At 40.3% G+C, this 20,005-nt stretch overlaps 1 long non-coding RNA gene across 8 annotated transcripts in view; it reads right to left on the bottom strand.

The window, feature by feature from the left end:
• The window catches only part of LOC145507395 (uncharacterized), a 721,493-nt gene that overhangs the window by 219,274 nt on the left and 482,214 nt on the right, over window positions 1-20,005 (bottom strand). For all 8 annotated transcript variants that reach the window (XR_014054819.1, XR_014054810.1, XR_014054815.1 and 5 more), the window contains one exon: window positions 7,475-7,579. This is a non-coding gene — a long non-coding RNA (uncharacterized LOC145507395). Of the gene's footprint in view, window positions 1-7,474; window positions 7,580-20,005 lie in introns of those variants that run through there.

The following is a 20,005-nucleotide window of genomic DNA, read 5'->3' as shown; positions in this document are numbered from 1 at the left end:
AAGAAGGCTGAGCACTGAAGAATTGATGCTTTTGAACTATGGTGTTGGAGAAGATTCTTGAGAGTCCTTTGGACTGCAAGGAGATCCAACCAGTCAATCCTAAAGTAAATCAGTCCTGAATATTCATTGGAAGGACTGATGCTGAAGCTGAAGCTCCAATACTTTGGCTACTTGATGCAAAGAGCTGACTCCTTGGAAAGGACCCTGATGCTGGGAAAGACTGAGGGCAAAAGGAGAAGGGAGCAACAGAGGATGAGATGGCTGAATGGCATCACTGACTCAATGGACATGAGTTTGAGCGAACTCTGGGAGATGGTGAAGGACAGGGAAGCCTGGCATGTTGCAGTTCATGGGGTCACAAAGAGTCAGACACAACTTAGCGACTAAACAACAACAACATCTTGTTGGAGGGGATGCAAGTCTCTCCAGAATTCAGGATAACTTGAAATAGGTTTCTAGAAAAATCAGAAAAAAACTCCAGCTTCCAGGAAAGAATAGAACCCACAGAGGCAGGAAATTACATATGTAGATTCACATCTATATGGTTCTCTGATTTCCCATCCCAGTCACCCCACCATCTGAGCTTACATTGGGAAACTCAACCATTATCAGAAATTATTTTTGAGGTCAAGAGAGAGTTGCACATCACCTTCCTCTGTGGATTTAATACTCAAAGAATGCCATAAGAAATTTAAGATAACTGGAATTATTTTTTAAAGATAGCTTTATTGTGCTCCACTCCCCTGCCAGTAGTAAAGTAGACTCCTTAAATAGGCCTTGTAAAAGCAGATTATAAAAGCAAAGATCCAAGAGAAGCAGACATTTAAGCACCCTACCTGCGGTACATACAGGCTACCAAGGACCTCTGAATGTGCACGCTATGAGCAAGCACAGATTTTTATATTCGCTCTGCCTCAATTACACAGGTATCACACTCCCAGTCAATCCCCTTCACCTTTGGCAGTAATTATTCCCTATCTCAGCATTTACCCTCTTCTTCCCTTTCTTCTTGTATAATAGTTTTAGCCCTCCAGGGTGTAATCATTTCTTTGATCCAGAGGACAGAATCAAATTTGGTTTTATAAAGAATCTCTCATGGCTGGAGCTCAGAACACTAGAAAAGGCAATGCAGATTGGGAGAAAGTTTCTAACACCCACTTCTCAGTGTTTACTTGGGCAGAGAAGATTACCTGACCCATTTTTACCCAGATGCTGGGGGTCTGAGCACAGCACTGTAAGATACAGATTAACCCCTGGATGATCCTACACTAAGGAAATGGACTTTCTTTCTCTGACATTGACTAGAAAGGAGCCAGTTGTATTGATTGTTTTCTCACTTCATTTACAAGGTCTTTGAAGTTCATGAGTTTGTGTAAGGAAATAAGGTGGGGCGGAAAGGCGAAGAGGGGTTTTTAAAGGCTCTCTTAAAAGGAGAGAAATAGTGAAGATGAGAAAGTCCCAAGGGCAGCATGTATTGGAAAGTAATCTTAACATTTCCACTTAGTAAATCCTTGTTATATGCCAGGCACTTTATATAAAAGAGCTCTACTCAAGGTGTGAGCTTCAGGCCAAATCTGGGTTTCAATTTTAGCTCCAACTATTGTTAGCTGTATGATCTTGACAAATCAGTTTGCCTCTTTGCGCCTTGGTTATCTCTTCTGTTAATAGGAATAATAATACTTACTTCATAAAGTAACTGAGGTGGGTTTGTGTTGCTTAATGGAAAATGATGGTAACTATCATTATTATCATCTTCAATCCAACTCTTCTTTCTATGCATTTTAAAAGTAAGAAAACTGAGGCTCCAGAGAGTTTGAATAACTTGTTCAAGGACATAGAGCCAGTGAAGAATAGGCCTGGGATTTGAGCCCAACTCTACATGACTCTTCCCACTATGTAATGACACCTCAGAGCACCCAAAACAGTATCCATGGCAACTACAGAGCAACTTTGGTGGAGGCTTTTCTAGTTATCAGCAGTATACCAGTTCAACTCTAGGTAAGTACATCTCCATCCCCTATTCCTGTTTAGAGCTTGGCTAGCTCATTTCACTGACCTTCAGAGGTTTATTTTGATCTAATAAGAAAAATACACCAGTAAAATATGAGTGATAGAGAATTTTCTATCTTATAATAGGATATTAGACATTAAACATGGAAGGAAGACTGATGAAATATATGCCCAGTCACCGAGTTTGACCATTTTTCTCTACCAAATCTCCTTTCTATTCATTTATTCAACTTATATTTATTGAGCACTTACCACATGTCAGTCACTACTCTAATGCTGGGAATATGGCAGCAAACAAGAAGACAGAGTCCTTGCCCTCAAAACTAACAGGCATCCTTGTAAAGACATTCTAAATGGATATCAAGACAGGAAGGAAACTTAGAGATCATTTCACCAACTTCATACCATCTGAGAATGTCTTCAATAAAATATGTAATTATAATAATTGAAGAAATGCCTAATTGAAGTAATTACAGGAGTTAAGTGAGAAAGAAAGAAGGGTCAGAGATTTTGATAGCAGCATGATGGATGGATTTAGTTAATTAGGTAAGGCGTCCTCTTTACACTAATCCCTCTTAAAATGGGCTTGTCAGTCATGGAGCTTGCCACACTCACCATCCCTTCTAAGGAAAACGATCTACACCACAATCTTTTCCTAAGGGTAATTGCCCTGGCGTGTTTTATAAATAAGGATTGGCCATTGATTGAACAACATAGACATCTGACCCAAATGTGGTCAATCTATGTACAATGGTCACCAAACATCCAATACTTTTGTAAGAAAAGCTCCACAGAGGGGCAGGGTAGGGGGGGAGGGATAGATTGAGAGTTTGAGATTGGCATGGACACACTGCTGTATTTAAAATAAATAATCAACAAGGACCTACTGTATAGCACAGGGAACTCTACTAAATATTCTGTAATAGCCTAAATGAGAAAAGGATCTGAAAAAGAAGAGATATGTATAACATACATATATCTATCTATACACATGTATGTACGTATATGTAAAGAATGTAACTTGCTGTACACCTGAAACTAACATAACATTGTTAATCAACTATGTGACAATATAAAATAAAAATTTCAAAAGTAGACAAAAAGGATCTACAGTGTAGCACAGGGAAATCTACTCAATATTCTATAATGACTTATGTGGGAAAATAATCTTAAAAAAATAGATATATGTATATGTATAACAGATTCACTTTGTTGTACACCTGAAACTAGCACAACATTGTAAATCAACTCATTTTTTTTAAATGAAGGGAAAAGGAAAAAAAAAAAAAACCTCTATGCAGTAATATAATTTTCCAAGACATTCAATATCTTTCTCCAGTCTAAGAATAAGGGAAACTGATAGAATATTTTAGCATTAAGGGCTTTACATATATGAACTTATTAAGTATTCAAAACAACCAATGAGGAAAGTACCATTATTATTCCCATTTACAGATGAGGAGATTGAGGTTAAATGACTTGCACAGTTATATAAGTTATAGAGTTGGTGTTTGAAACCAGGTATTATAATTCTAGAATCTATGGTCTTCATCACTTTGGATCTCCAAATAGTGGAAAGAGAAATTATAAAGGACACAATGAGAAGCATAAACAGAGAATAACAGAGCCTTGTTAATGGTATCAGAGCATAGATCTATAAATTCTTGTTCCTACAGAGACAACAGATATGACACTAGTGCTCAGGACTATCTGGGATCACAGGCAATGGATGTTCTTAGATTCCTGTGAGAATACTCTCTTCTCTATTTTCTCGTATGCTCTTTCTAGAAACTTCCATTACTAAGATAATTGTTTCCTGCGGCCGAAATCCTAACACTCTTTTTCATCTATGAGTTTACCATTCATAAAATTCTAGAATTCTATAACTTATATCTTTTACAACAATGTTTTTAAAAAAATCTTTCTCTTACTTTTTTCTCTCTGTGAAGTGAAGTCACTCAGTCATGTCTGACTCTTTGTGACCCCATGGACTGTAGCCTGCCAGGCTACTCTGTCCATGGGATTTTCCAGGCAAGAATACTGGAGTAGGCTGCCATTTCCTTCTCCAGGGGATCGCCCCAACCCAGGGATCAAACCTGGGTCTCTTGCACTGCAGGTAGACTTTTTACTGTCTAAGCCACACCAGGGAATACAAATTGTGAATCATTCCTGTTGAGGAGATCTGGGAAAAGAGTAAATTGAAGGTTGGCGCACTACCTGGAGCTCTATCTGTTATGTGTTGAGCACATGGAGACCTGGCCGCTGACTACAAATATGCCTAAAGAAACTTCAGCCAGCCAAGTCTGTCATGGAGGCTCACATGTTCATCATTCTTGAGCACAGGCTAAGATGTAAATCCTCTGGGCATCTTTCTGCTCTTCGGTTCACATCCACATGTTGCTTTGCTTATCCCATACTACTGACCCAGACTCTTACTATTTCTTTCTTTCTTAAATTTTTGAGAGTATCCTCTGGTGTGTTAACTCCTTATAAGTGAATTGCAGTTAAGTATGTTCCTTCCTTCATATGTAAACCAGATCAATTAAAAGGCAATTGCTTCATCTTCTTTGTTCTATCTTCTGAGTCTCTCTTTTTTTTTTTTTTTTGCTAACTTTGCTTACACAGTCTATATATACAGCCTCTTCCAATTCCCTTCAAAGACTCTTTCAGATTCTCTATTCATTCAGAGTAGTCCATAGGTAATAATCACCTTTTGTCTTTTCACATAAGTATAGCTATTTAGGTAAAGGAAGATCTGAAGTTAAAATTTCATTTGTGCTAAGAGTAGGGGAGTAACCTCCCTCTAGGGTAGGGAGGTACCTTAAAAATAATCATCTCTTCTACTTATTATAATTGACTTCAATATAAGCTGCTAAGTCACTTCAGTCGTGTCCGACTCTGTGCGACCCCACAGACGGCAGCCCACCAGGCTCCCCCGTCCCTGGGATTCTCCAGGCAAGAACACTGGAGTGGGTTGCCATTTCCTTCTCCAATGCATGAAAGTGAAAAGTGAAAGTGAAGTCGCTCAGTCGTATCAGACCCCTAGCGAACCCATGGACTGCAGCCTACCAGGCTCCTCTGTCAATATAAGACCTGGGTACAAATTACTCTGAAAGAAGACGAAAAGCATTCATTGTTTGCAGGACAATAACAAGCTTTACATATGATCCCTGATTACAATAGGAATGTGTCTCCATCCTATATGTGTCAACAGGATGGTGATATTGAAATCTCCTTAGGCAACAAAAAATGTTATTATAAAGGAGAATGAAAACATGTAAATAAATAACTATTATTTTTCAAATTTACCTAACCTAAAAAAATTCAGTGAAAGGTTTATCCTTCAGATTTTCCTTGATTTTTCTTTCTTGGCACAGACGATAACTCTGCCAAGTTTGAAGCTTATAGCTTTAGACATTTTCTGAGTTACACAATCACAAGAAAGAGATTGAAGTATTTTCTTTGAGAGGGAGACTTGAAGGGAGGAAAAAACCTGTGTGGTCTGACTTGGTGGCAGAGAAACTGGTGAAACTGTAACAGTTCAAACTTTCAAAAGAAAAAAAAAACCTCACTTCAGGATGAGCCATGAAGCATGGCCATTTTCAGGCTAGCTCTTTTTATGATGAGAAAGACGAATATCCTGAAATGTCAGAGGAGAAATGGCAATGGTTCATAATTATACAGAGTTTCTCTATTGTTCAGGATCCAAGTCCGCAGTTAACTCTAGCTGACTCTAGCTGAAATCACTCACATAAAAAAAACACTGATTTCTATGGAATCCTTGTCTGCAAGGTCTCAAATATGACTCTCAAATCAACCCTTAAATATAGGTATTATTAAGGCCATTTTTATGAATAAGGAAGCAGAAGCTCACCAAGATTAAATAACCTGCCTCGGGACACAGAGACGTTAATTGGTACCACCAAGAGTGGAAATCCAACCTTTCTGACTTCAAGTTCTGGGCTCATTTCATTAAGGTATAAAAGAATGAGCACACTAAGTTATTGGATCAACAAAGCAAGATGCAATTCTGCATCTACCTACTACCATAACCAGGGCTGTAAAACTCCAAGTAGATTTTTGACCCATTAGAGAAGGGCAAGAAAACTAAAGCATTCATCTCAATGTTAGCATCACTATCTTTAATTTGCTCTACTCCAGATGAGACCAAAGGAGCAACAATTTTCAAAGGGAACACTGTAGTCACTGACTTTAGTTTTCCATTATACTTAATTTTTTATGTAAACTTTATAAATCCTAGAAAGACATTTGCATTCTATGATTAGTCAAATTCTATGATTAGGAAGTTCCATCTATACAATAGGCATTGTCATAAGCCCTGGGAATATAAAGAAGAATAAAAGGTATCTTGGTCTAAGAGTACTGTAGAAGAGTGAAATTAATGAAACAATTATTACACAACACAAGTATAATTAAACAGAATGAACAAAGTACAGAGGAAAGACTCTGCCAGGAGAGTCAGAGAAATCTTTACAGAGGTGGTATTTGACCTTAAACTTGAAAGATGACTAGGAGGAAAGAGCTAAAGGCACATTCTAGAAGTCAGCTCTTTTATGTTATTTTGAATTGCATTCAGGACCTAATATTAAAAGTGGGGAGGGTGAATTTTCTAGGTTGCATAGCACATTCACAGGTTTCCAATTGATACCCCATGTTTCATGATATTAGGTTGGCTTCAGATTTGTTAATCATTAAATACATAAATTTTGACCATGGCATCAGGTTTTAAAGACCCACTGTAAACTTTTATTTTCCAGTTTTATTGATATACAATTGACATGTAACATTGTATAAGTTTAAGGTATAAAATGTCTTGATTTGGTATACTTACATATTGCAAAATGATTACCAACAAAGCACTAGTTAACACCTTCCTCATTCACATAATTACCATTTTTGTGGTGAGAACACTTAAGATCTACTCTTATCAACTTGAAAGTATATGATAAAGTATTATTAACTATAATCATCACTCTGTATATTAGATTCTCAGAGGGTAGATTTTATTAATGGACATTTTTAAAAGACTGAAAACCCTTAGTTTATAAAAGATACAGTATCTTTTTGTATTAAAGAACTGAAAAAAATCAGTGTTTTTTGAGTTTCAAAGACTAAAAAGGCCTGTGTCTGGATGAGTTTCAAGGAATCAAATTTGTTCAGGAAAGAACTTGAATTTACTTTAAAAATATGCATCATCTTTTTATCATAACTGGAGCCCTGGGAGAAAGAAGGAACGTTTTCCTTGGGAGATCTTAGAAGACTGCCTAGACATATCTGAATGTGAAAATACAATCTTTGGGGGCCATTCGGCAGATATGACAGGGAAAAAGAGATGTTCCTGGATTAGAAAAGGAGAGGAGAAGTTTTACTTGTTCTAGACTCAAAAGAATTGCTACAACCCAAAGAAATCCCACAGAACAAGAGAATAAGATCACAGTCTTACCTGTCATTTTTCCCCCAAAGGAACTTGGATTCAGGAACTGCTCATTTTAAAGCTGAAGGTAGTCTTTAAATGAAGTCGAGGAACCACTCTTCAAAGTTCTGATAGCTATAGAAAAGGATTTCAGGGGGAAAAAATAGATAACTTTAAAAAGACAAGCATAAATACTCATAGCATTATTGCGGTGTGTTTCAAGGTAACAGTTAGTGTAGGTGGGAATGAACTATTGTGGTGGTTAATATATAACAACCCACTGTCTGAAAAAACCCCCTAACCTTATTGGTAGCATTTGCCAGTTTCTGTGATATGAATACTGCCTCCATGGCCGATTTCAAGCTTGGAATGCAGTATCACTGAACGTGGGTTGGGGAATAGATGTACATGACTAGCTTTTGCGAGTCTATGTGAGCCCGCTCCAGCACCCCATTGGGGGCATACAGTTACTGAAGTATGCTCAAAATTGTGTGAAATTTGGCCTCCAATGAAATGTGGGGAACAAATAAAGCATCCTAACAGGTACTTGGGGAAACAACAAAAACGTGAGTCCTGGACTGCCTGAGATGCTGATGTGCTACAATAATACTTCTTGGGTAAGGTTAACCAACTTGGTGGTAGAACGTCAAAGAGGATTTGTTTGAACAATAGATGATGTTACTGATCAGAATGTACCAACTTTTCATGTCTCACAGTAAGGGCTCCCATAAGAAAAAAAATACACAAGCATAAATTTTTAAAAAGCCAATGTCTGGGGCTGGATGGGTATTCAGCTAGAAGGCACAGGTATGTAACAACACGTACACAGGCCTTATTTACAGCCAGCATCTCTTTTGATTGGTCGGTGCCTGTGCTATACTGAAGGTTAAAAAATTTGAGGATCATTCCTGTCTGGGCCAGAAATCAAAAAGTAGAGAGAAAAGAGAGCACTTAGTCTAGTAAATGCTACTGACCTTCCATGTGGTAGAGAAGGAAAGGAACTAACTACAGAAGGAGGTTAAACTGTCAGAACCTCAGCTGAGCCTTTCTAAAAGGCACAGGAGAACTAGCAAGAAAAATGAAGCACTGGAGGCCTATCCCATGATCGCAGAAAAAAAAATTATAGGGGAAAGAAATGTTACTTAAGACCTGTAACATTTACACGCAGATATAGGGGGAAAATAAGAACCACATGGCAGATGTGCTCAGGGGTGCAGACTTCAGAAATGTCAACTGCAGCTTCTGTTTTTAGGCATTTTCCAAGGGTAATGCTCTGGCTAAAAGGATGTCAGGGCAAGGGTCAAAATCTTCTTAAACGAAGGATTTCTTTGGATAAAGAATGCCAGAGGGAAAAGCAATGTTGGAGCCATTGAGGCCACAGGACTGATAAATATCTGCACAGAAAGCCTCAAAGAGGTTATCTCTTTAAACAGAGCCCACACTGGATGCGGCTCTCAGGTGGCAGGTACAAGGACTCCAATAAAGAAAGACAAAGTAAGAGGTTTTATATATGCAGGATGGGTAAAAAAAAGAGGTCTCAAATAAAAGTGATGCTTGTGACTGTCACCACTGCATATTTCTACATAAGAAGAACTCTGTTTTTCTGAGAAAGGGGACTGCATGTAGATTCAAATTTCCCCTAAGCTCTGATAAATCAATCCTTTGCCATGATAGATTCCTTCAAGGAATTTTTTTCCCCCAGCTGGGTTTAAATTCATAGGTTATGGTATAAACTGACTGGCATCCTGGCAAAGTTGCAACTATGAAATTTCCCTTTTGGGTCTAGCTTCTTCCAGATATGACTAAGTCTCCAGTATAGTCATTGGCAGAAGCCAGTGTCATCTGTATAGCTAATCCCTATTCCCTGGCAGTCTGTATCTGAGAGTTTGGCACTCCTGATGAGGACACACTCCAGGCTCAGTTCTAAGCTGGTTGTTTAAGATGCTACTAGATGTACTAGGTCAGCTTTTCACAACCAGAGTTCCCTAAAAAAATTAAGACCCAATGAAGATCTACTGCTCTAAAGCAGGCACACTTTATTAAAGGCTCAGAAAGAACATAATTTAGGTTTTGTGGGTGCGCTGTAGGTATTTTTTATTTTCTGCATATTATAATGTTTTAACATCTTAAAAAATTTTCCTGGTTAGGGAGAGACTGTCCCTCTCAGGATTAGCCGTTCTTAGAAAAACTAAAGGGCCCAGTCACGAGAAGCCCTTCCATATATATATGCTGCTGCTGCTGCTGCTAAGTCGCTTCAGTCATGTCCGACTCTGTGCGACCCCATAGACGGCAGCCCACCAGGCTCCGCTGTCCCTGGGATTCTCCAGGCAAGAACACTGGAGTGGGCTGCCATTTCCTTCTCCAATGCATGAAAGGGAAAAGTGAAAGTGAAGCCGCTCAGTCATGTGCGAGAGGTAGTGGGATCTTTGCCCACATTCTCCATATATATATACTACCCTTCAAAATCTGGCTTCTGTGAACCTCAGGAGGAAATACGCCTCTGCCTTAACTATCCCAGAACCAGGTATCAGACAATTAGAGACCACCTCAGAATCCACCTGCAATACAGGAGCCTCCGGTTTGATTTCTGGGTCAGGAAGTTCCCCTGGAGAAGAGATAGCCTACCCACCTACTCCAGTATTCTTGGGCTTCCCTGGTGACTCAGATGGTAAAGAATCCACCTACATTGTGGGAGATCTGGGTTCGATTCTTGGGTTGCGAAGATCCCCCGGAGGAGGGCATGGCAACCCACTCCAGTATTCTTGCCTGGAGAATCTCCATGGACAGAGGAGCCTGGCAGGCTACAGTCCATGCGGTCACAGAGAGTTGGATACGACTGAGCGACTAAGCACACAGCACAGTACAGCAATAGCCCAAAGCCTGCTGAAATTATGCAAACTCACTAATGCTCAACTGTTCACTCTGCCCCGCTCTGCCTTCCCAACAGAAACCCTATTAATAGTAAAGTTGGCAAATGACCTGAGCAATCACACCTAACCCTTCACTCCTGTTTTCTGCTTCCTGACCACCCTGGTCATGTGACCATGTGGGCGCATTGTGCCTCCTGCTTCTAAGACTTGTAAGCATTATGCACTTTGATTCCCTGGGCCTCTCCTCTGTCTCCTCTTGTGGTAGCACCTGAGTGATCATCTCATGAAAGAATACAAAACAGTGGACCTTTGATTTTCTGTTCCAGCTTCTCAACTCTACCATAATGGCATGAATGCCGCCATATGTAATAAATAAACAAATAAGAGTAGCTACGTTGCAATAACATTTTATTTACAAGAGCAGGCAGTGGCCTGCCTCCAGTAGTAGTTGGTCAGCTCTGAAGTATTTAATGTATTGGGTTGGCCGAAATCATTCGGTGTTTTCCTGTAAGAGAGTATGAGGAAACAAACAAACTTTCTGGCCAAGCCAATATGTACTAACTTAGCCCCTCTTCGGTGCATCGAGAATAAAACTAGTTATACCAACTTTGAGGAAACAGAGAAAAGAGTTCCTCAAATTATTTTCAGTGCCCTATGCTTCAGACAAGGAACTCTAGGGTGGGAAAGGCTATAGTGTAGACACCTTAACTCAAATAATCCCACACAAACTCAAAAACGTCTCTCTGAAAACATGTGAGCTCCCCCACGCTAGCACTGCGTTTCCTACAGCTCCTTCTATTTTTGCCTTCTCTTGGCTGTAGAACTTGAGACTTCTTCAAATTCCAAAGGAGTTCAATAACCCTAGACAGAGGCTGGCATCAACAAGTGATAAAGTAGGACTTTTACGTACATCTCACCATAAACTTTTTTTTTAATGTTTATTTTTAATTGGAGATTAATTGCTTTACAATGTTGTATTCATTTCTGCTCTGTAACAATGTGAATCAGCTATAAGCATACACCTATCCCCGCCCTCATGACCCTCCCTCCCACCCCACCCATTCCACCCCTCTAGGTCATCACAGAGCACCAAGCTGAGCTCCCTGTCACCACAAACATCTTAAATGTTCCCACTAGAATCTATCTATACCTCAAATCCCCTTCTCAGCCATGTCAATCCTGGGGGCTTGCTGCAATAATTGCACAACTGCCCTTTTGCCCGTTACTTACTCCTGGATCTTGCCTGGACCCAAAACTTCAACCATCTTTCCTCTTTATTATGCAAAGCTATCCTCGTTGGCTCCAGGGCTGTACCTTCAACTTCACATCACCAAGTCTATCCTAGACTTCAGAAAAACTGAGGCCTTGCTGTTGACAATACTACCCTGCTTTGAAGTGAGCTGAGTTAAAGGTGGGAAATAAACCTTCTCATTATACAGCTATACTCTGTCAAGCATTCTAAAGTGTGTGTGTGTGTGTGTGTGTGTGTGTGTGTATGTGTGTGTGTAGGAAAGAAAGCATGATGTAGTTTTACTATTCATGTTATCTATAAACCATGCTGTTCAACCTTGTGACTCAAGGTGTAGACACCACTCATAGTGTAGGGTATCCTGAATCCTGGACAAATCTTCCAGGCTGGTGAGGGTGTGACGCACAAACTGTATAACTAGGATCCTGAGGCTGCTAGAGTGAGAGATGATGTGATCACACCATGGGATGCTGGTGTGAGCTAGAAAAGAGAAAATGGATCCTGGGTGAGTAACTGAACACAGTGATGTGAGGGAGCATGGGCAAACTATGTGAGAAGAAGTGTGTGATCATGTACAAATGATTCAGTGCATGATTATATGCCATGTTTAAATTAACCTGAAAGATTGAATTCGACTGGAGAGAAATCTGGTTGTTATACACTTCTGGGATAGTTCGAAGGTTTAATGAACCTCTTATCAGAAGGAAATCAGACCTGGCTGAATTAAAAACAAGACTATTTTGTTCTGTGTCTCTTGTTTGTTTCATCAGTGCCTTCTGCTGACACCCACCGTACTTCTCCAGGTCATTGGGACTTCATACTTTAGGACTGTGTGTTAGCATCCCCACCTTCATTAGAGCTGCTTCTTTGGCAGAGTGGCTTAGGGTGTTCATCTTTATGGTCAAGGAATAAAGTCCATACTTTCAGAATTTGGAGATAACTTTAGAGAAAGTAATGGCAAATAGCTCTTAACTTGCATAATAACATGACTTGGCTGGTAATGGCTATTTAACTGCTGTGTTAAGAGGGATTCTAAGGTTACATCGAGGATAAGTAGGTAAAAGTTTGGCCCTTTCGGTATTCTAAGTGCTTTTGGTCTGCACATGCTATCAAAGATTTTCAAGGATGAGTTTGGTTGAGTAAAGAAAAAGAAACTGCTTTGGAGAAAAACAAGCCTCTGTTTCAATGCTGACTCTTCCATTTAGTATTTGTGTTTTAGGCAAAGAGCTTAAAAGCCTCTCTGAGTTCAGATACCTTTATTTGTGTCATGGTGACAATAGCAGCTACCCATAGAGTTGCTAAAAATGATTTCTCATATGTTAAAATCTAGCACACTCCCTGGCACATGGCTAGTAACTCAAAGTATGCTGGTTCCCCTTTCTGACTACAAAGATACTATGCTCTCCCATCCAAAAATCTCAGATCTATCAACTGGTATAAAAATCACCTGATGGAAGCCTTGATTCAAGACTGTAGATTTTTCCAAGATATATATTCCTCTATGTTCACTGCAGCAGTATTTACAATAGCCAAGATGGTAGCAACTAAGGTGTCTGTTGATAAATAAATGGATAAAAAGATGGCTGTGTATATATATATATAAATAGGAAAATTACTCAGACACCAACAAGGTTGAAATCTTGCTATTTGCAACAATATGGATGGACCAAGAGGGTATTGTGCTATGTGAAATAAGTCAGGCAGAGAAAGACAAACACTGTATGACTTCACTTAAATATGCAGTCTAAAAAACTGTAAAACAAATGAACAAATAAACAAAGCAGAAACAGACTCACAGATACAGGAACAAACAAGTGCTTTCAAGAGGGGGGTGGGTGACGAATGAAATAGGTGAGGGAGATTAGGAGACAAACTTTTGGTTATAAAATATACAAGTCATGGGGATGTAATGTACAGAACAGGGAATATAGTCAATAATATAATAATTTTGTACAATAGATGGTAAGTAGTTGGTTGGTGATGGACAGGGAGGCCTGGCGTGCTGCAGTTCATGGGGTTGCAGAGTCAGACATGACTGAGCGACTGAACTGAACTGAGATGGGAACTAGACTTATCATGGTGACCATTTTGTAATGTATGAAAATATCAAATCATTATGTTGCAAACCTGAAACTAATATAATATTGTAAGTCACTTATACTTTAATAAAAAGTAAAATTAAAGATTTAAAAAAGACTGTAGATCTTTTCAATCTGGGACAAAATATTACAGAGACCAATGTGACTGTCGACAAGTTTGCCTCTCTTTGAGGGACACAAAATTGAGAAGCAAGAACTTGAAGTGAATGAAAATGTAATTTAATTCACAATCAAATAAAAATTCTATAGCCTTGGAAAAAGAGAATATTCTTGGAATGGACTCTTTTCAGTACCATAAATTTACCCAACTGAATTCTTTAAGTATCCACCTTGTCAACCTTTTGAAATGAAGGTTGATTAGGTTCAATGGGAAATCTGCATTTCATCATGAAAATGGAACACAATGTCCTTGGCTTAGTCTCCCAAGGAGTAGCAATTTGGGGCACTATGTGCAAAGCATGAAGTAAAAAATACAGGTAGCAGGTTTATTTCAGGCATGACAAACGGAGGCATGTGTATGCATAGTCCAAGAAACACGAAAAGCCAGAGCCTATACTCTCACTGTACAGACCTCTGTAAAAAGAAAACTCCCTTAAAAGGCTTCTCCAGCCTTTTGTATTACAAATAATAGTTTATGAAAATGGAGACATTACAAGGAAGGTAGACACTTTATATTAAGTGAGTTGATTTCTTTCAATACTAGGGGGAAGAACTCAATTACCAAGGGGTAAACGTGGCAACAGTTAAGTCTTGGGTATTTCTCAAATCCTCGCTTTTTCTGAAATGGTTTAACTCACAGCCCAAGAGAATTTAACTATCTAATAACCTTGAACAAATTTTTTAAAAGGCATAGTGGAATAAAAGAGTGCATATTATGCATCTCATTTCTAAAACAAGAGTGAATTGTGTGCTAGATTTAGCAGGTTAATTAAGGATTCTGTTAGCAATGAAGTGAGAGCTGGCACGCTCCCAGTTCTGGCTGATACTAGCCAAGACATAGACATAACTGATGTTTCTCCAATACAACCAAGATGCTTCACCTAATCCAGAGAAAACGCATTATCTGTAACAGGCTTAAAGTCAGATTGGAAGCCAAAATGTTGTCAGTGTTTTCAGATCAAGTAATAGGTCTCTGAAAAGCTGAGTAAGCTGTTTGGCTGATGGAACAGTTAAAAATTGAAAGGACAGCTCAATGGGCTGACACATTCAGAGAATCATTTAGTCAAGTTCCTGACATATTCTTCCTTAATCCTGAACCTTTAAATCAAGTCGGCCATCCCTTGGATGAAGTAACCAATGGCCAGCTAAGATAAGAGGAACAGGTAAACCCATGCCCTGCAACGGTTCTGGCCTTCAACACCTGGCAGAACTACTAAGCTTTTGAAACATTAAAAAGAAGTATAACAAGCAGGATGTCCAGTTTGTATTGTAGACCACATGTATTAATGAGTGCCTAGTACACATTTGGCTCTGTGCTTGGTATTGTGGATACGTGGGTGAATGAAACATGATTCTGCCTGCAAAGAGCTCATTGCTGAGTGGGGAAAACAGATGGAAACCGACAGTTACTTTGTGAAATGGCAACATTGGCTATAAACAACTACAGAAACTGAAATGTCAAAGGATGTTGTTCCATCACTAGGCTGTGTCCCACTATTTTCAACCCCATGAACTGCAGCACTCCAGGCTTCCCTGTCTTTCACTATCTCTTGGAGTTTGCTTAGACTCATGTCCATCGAGTCAAAGATTCCATCCAATTATCTCATCCTCTGTTGCCCCCTTCTCCTCTTGTCCTCAATCTTTTCTAGCATCAGGGTCTTTCCCAAGGAGCTGGCTCTTTGCATCAGGTGGCCAAAGTATTGGATCTTCAGCTTCAGCATTAGCCCTTCCAATGAATACGCACAGTTGATTTCCTTTAGGATTGACTGGTTTGATCTCCTTACTGTCCAAGGGACTCTCAAGAGTCTTCTCCAGGACCACAGCTCGAAAGCATCAATTCTAAGGCAGTGCTCTGCCTTCTTTATGGTCCAGCTCTCACATCTGTACATGACTACTGAAAAAAAACATAGCTTTGACTATACGGATCTTTGTCAGCTAAACAACTATAGAAATTGAAATATGAAAGGATGGCTACTTCTTAATCAAGAGGATAAAGGGAGGGTCAGAGAAAATGATTGAGGAGTGGTGATCTTTGAACAATGATCGAGTTGTCCTGTGGACAAATAGAAGGGCACATTCTAATCAATGCAGACAAGAGCCAATGTGTGGAGGTGTGGCTAAGAAATAACAGTCAAGAGTGTGGAGTGGCTAGAATCGAGAAGCTGTGTCCTAACTCTGAAGTTTTGACCTTTGGGACAGGGGTGGGACATCTTGATCCTTTCCACAGTGCTGTGTAAAATCCCACATCCAGCACTTCACCCAGTTGAGATTATAGTCCTGAGGAGATGAAGTCACTGCTGACAGCATCCTACATCCTTCACACCCTCCTCTGATGAGATCTAACAGTTTTACAGGGTTTTTTTTGAACAAATACTTCCTTTCAGTAAATACGCATTGATTTTATAGTACACTATTATTAAGGGCTTCCCTCATGGCTCAGCAGAAAGAATCCACCTGCCGATGCAGGAAACATGGGTTAGATCCCTGGGTCAGGAAGGTCCCATGGAGAAGGAAATGGCAACCCACTCCAGTATTCTTGCCTGGCAAATCCCATAGACATAGGAGCCTGGCAGGCTACAGTTTATGGGGTCGCAAAGAGTTGGACACATCACCAACTTAACGACAACAACATGCTAGTGTTATGAAGGGCACTGAGAAAGAAATATGGTCATTAAATGGAATTAGCATAGGTTAAAAGTGAATGTCTTAAATCAGTCTGTCTGGGTTCCAAGTTTGGTTTAACACTCACTAGCTGTATCATTTTAGACAAAGGACTTCATTTCTGTAAATGAGATAATACTGATATTTCACTATAGCATAGTTGCAAGGATTAAATGAAACATAGTATGTATAATACTTGAAACACTTCCTGAGATGAAATAAATGCCAGGTAAATGTTAGCTGTATCCATCATCTTCAGGTGCTAGAATGAATGAGTACTGCAAAAGTAACTCACACATTAACTGTTACTCTGCTTGCCCATGGCCTCCTCTGTTCCATTCACGTTTCACTCCCTGCAACAGAAGTAACACCCTTTCTAGGTGGCTCCAGACAGAGGGTTTTCTCTGAACTTTTGAAAAGCTCATTATGTTAGCTGTTTATTCTAGTAAATCACATAACATTCCTCACAGACCATCAAGACCCTACAAATCTAAACAAGCTCTTCTTAGCTTCATCCCAAGCTCATATTTTCAGCGACAGATGACAAATGCAATTTGCCACCCCTGCAAAACTCATTTATTTCAACATGAAATCAGCTTGTTCCTGATGAACTGCAATAAGACAGGTGAGGACCACGAGACCGTTCAGAGGTTGGTGGTCCGCAGAGTGGTATGAAGGACTAGAAAGTCAGGAGAGAGTGGGGAGAGGACAGGAGTTAGGGCACAGAATGAGCAAGGAGTCAGCGAGACCCACAGTGCTCACGTCGCTCCTGGCAAAATCTGAGTCCAAAGAAACCCAGAAATCCTAGGATTAGCCTTTAGGGAGATGCTTCTTTCTCTGTTTCCTGAACCTGAGTGACTCAGAAGGAGCCTGATGCATGGGGAAAGACAGGAGGAGGAGAGAGAGGAAGATTCATCATCTATCCTTAGCAGTAAATAAGGGAAAAATCAGTACAAGCAGCAGAACAGTTGAAAATCTGTGCCAGCCTCTCCAGTAGGATGCCACCTGCAAGCTGGTCACTGTGACATTCTGAGAACAAAACCACAAGGAAGTGTTCATGGTAACCAGCAGCCGTGGGACTCAGCAACCTGAGCAGAAAGGAACCCATGTCACCAAACAGCTCTCATGCTTGGCGAGGTGTCTGAGGGGGACCAGTGTCCTACAGACAATACACGATTTAGCTACAGCCTCCCGATTAACCTGCCAGAAACTGAAATAAAAGATCAAGGAGACAGACAGGGATGTACTAATGAAGCCATGATTTCAAAAGAAAAATCCCAAACAGTCAGTCTTAGACGAGTAATGTGCTTTTCCTACCACAATGCAGCCTCATTATTCCCTCACTCCTCTCCGAGGAAGTGGGCAGAGTCACCTTTCTGAAGGAAGGAGACGCCTATCTTTCCATTCCTGCCACTATCAAGATTCTAGTTGCAAATGTCCTCCTAGCAAAAATCAACCACTAGCAATCTCTCTTCTCTCAGACTGGAATGCAACTTCCTCCCTACAACCTAAATCTACAAGGTCTTTGAAAATGACTTCCCGACCCAGGAATCGAACCAGGGTCTTCCTGCATTGTAGGCGGATTCTTTATCAGCTGAGCTGCCAGGAAAGCCCCTTTGAAAATGCAGATAACCCCAAGAAGAGGTGGCATTTCCAGCAAGTGACCACTGAGACCTCGGTGAGAAGGATTTACAAGCAGGTTTTAATATGGAAACATAGTTCTTGCTCAATAAATGTTTGCCAGGTGAGTCTAAAAGAATTCTAGGTGTTAAAACTCAAGAGAAAGCAGTAGTCTTCCCCAGACAAGCTTTGGCATAGGACCAGTTTAAAGAAAACAACACGCAACAACAAAAATTATCTAGCATCCAAGGAGCAGGTCAAATTTTTAGTCACACATTACACACCTGGTTTTTCAAAAGGGGAGGAGGCAAGGAAGGAGGAAGTGAGCGGCATCGCAGAGAAGGGTGGTGTTCTGAGGTAGTTTTGACAATGATTGATGGCCCCGTGCTGTATTCTCACTCATGCAGGAAATTAGAGAGAGATTGCTCCAGATACTGGCCCATCTGAGTTCCTTCTGTGTCCAGCCCTGCACCCAGTTTCTCTCCTGGGAGCCCTCCCTTCCTGCCTGAGGGCCTCATTATTCAAAATTCCCAGCAGAAAGGAAGTAAAACCACTTCTTTCTTTGCTATTCTCTCTCTTCTGTGCGGAATAAAATCATCATTTTGAGGAGCTCTCCACTTGGTGACTTAAGGGGAAATTCATTTCTCTTGGTGCTTCAGGTTATTTTTCCAGGGGGTTCAAAAGCGATAGTGACAATTACTTCTGAGGGTGTCTTCATCAAATTTGCCTCGGCACCATCTCTGCTAAATTGGCCTGACTGTCTCTCCACCCCTCTGCTGGGCTCCCCCGCACCCTCCTACACATAGCCTGCTTTGTACCAGGCTGGATTTATTCTATAACTCTGCTTCTCCATTTAATTGGTTTGCTACCATTTTAGGTAGATCTTATAAGGTTTCAGTTTCTCTTCTAAGGGGTGGAGAAACTGAGCATCTATATTTTTCACAGGGTCTACAATAGGTCCAAATCTAGCCTCAATCCAACCAGGGGAGGCCATCTAAAAGCTGCTTTCATAAGATACCTCCAGGAAAAAGTACGGTGGAGTGTTGTAGCATCAATCAGTTTTAAAAGGATGTCATTCTATGAATGACATTGAGTGCATTCTCGTTTATTTTTACAACCTCTGCTAATAATATCATTTTTAAATAAATACCCAAAGTCCACTGCAAGATTTGGCAAGTATATATATTTAAAGTTATAATTGGCTACCACTCTGTTCCAACATGGAAGCCTGAAACACCTACCCAACCCAGGTCAGAAGGGGATTATATTTATCAGAAGTTGCTGCAAAACATTCATGCCAACCAACAGATCAACAAAAACGGCACATCCAATCAGCTATACATTAATCTGATTTTAGGTAACCAAACAATATTTTCACCCTGTTAGGAGAAGTTTTATTTTAAAGGAAAATCATCATGAATCCTACAGTGAAGCAGATAATTGAGATACCAATCTTCTGACATCACTGCCTAAGAACAAATATGTGTTTGCAGTACAGCAGGGATTTGAACCCATGGGAGAGAAAAGGATGAGAGTTACCTCTTTACCCCCATACCCTCCACAGCATCCTGTCATATGAAAGTTGGCCACTCAGTCATGTCTGACTCTCTGCAACCCCTTGAACGGTAGCCTACCAGGCTTCTCTGTCCATGGAATTCTCCAGGCAAGAATATTGGAGAGGGCAGCCATTCCCTTCTCCAAGGGATCTTCCCAACCCAGAGATTGAACCTATGTCTCCTGCACTGCAGGCAGATTCTTTACCATCAGAGCCATCAGGGAAGCATCCTATTACCCCATACCAAAAACACTTCAGCTCCATTCCTCGCAAATCCAAATCAGTACCAGGAATGTGGTTCCATCTATCTAGGGATGTGCAGTGTTGGGGTCCCACACAGTTAAAACT

This window comes from Giraffa tippelskirchi, chromosome 5 (assembly GCF_054371585.1).
Source record: "Giraffa tippelskirchi isolate mGirTip1 chromosome 5, T2T-mGirTip1v1.2.pri, whole genome shotgun sequence".
Taxonomy (NCBI): Eukaryota; Metazoa; Chordata; class Mammalia; order Artiodactyla; family Giraffidae; genus Giraffa; species Giraffa tippelskirchi.
This window is presented reverse-complemented; position numbering and strand designations above follow the sequence as displayed.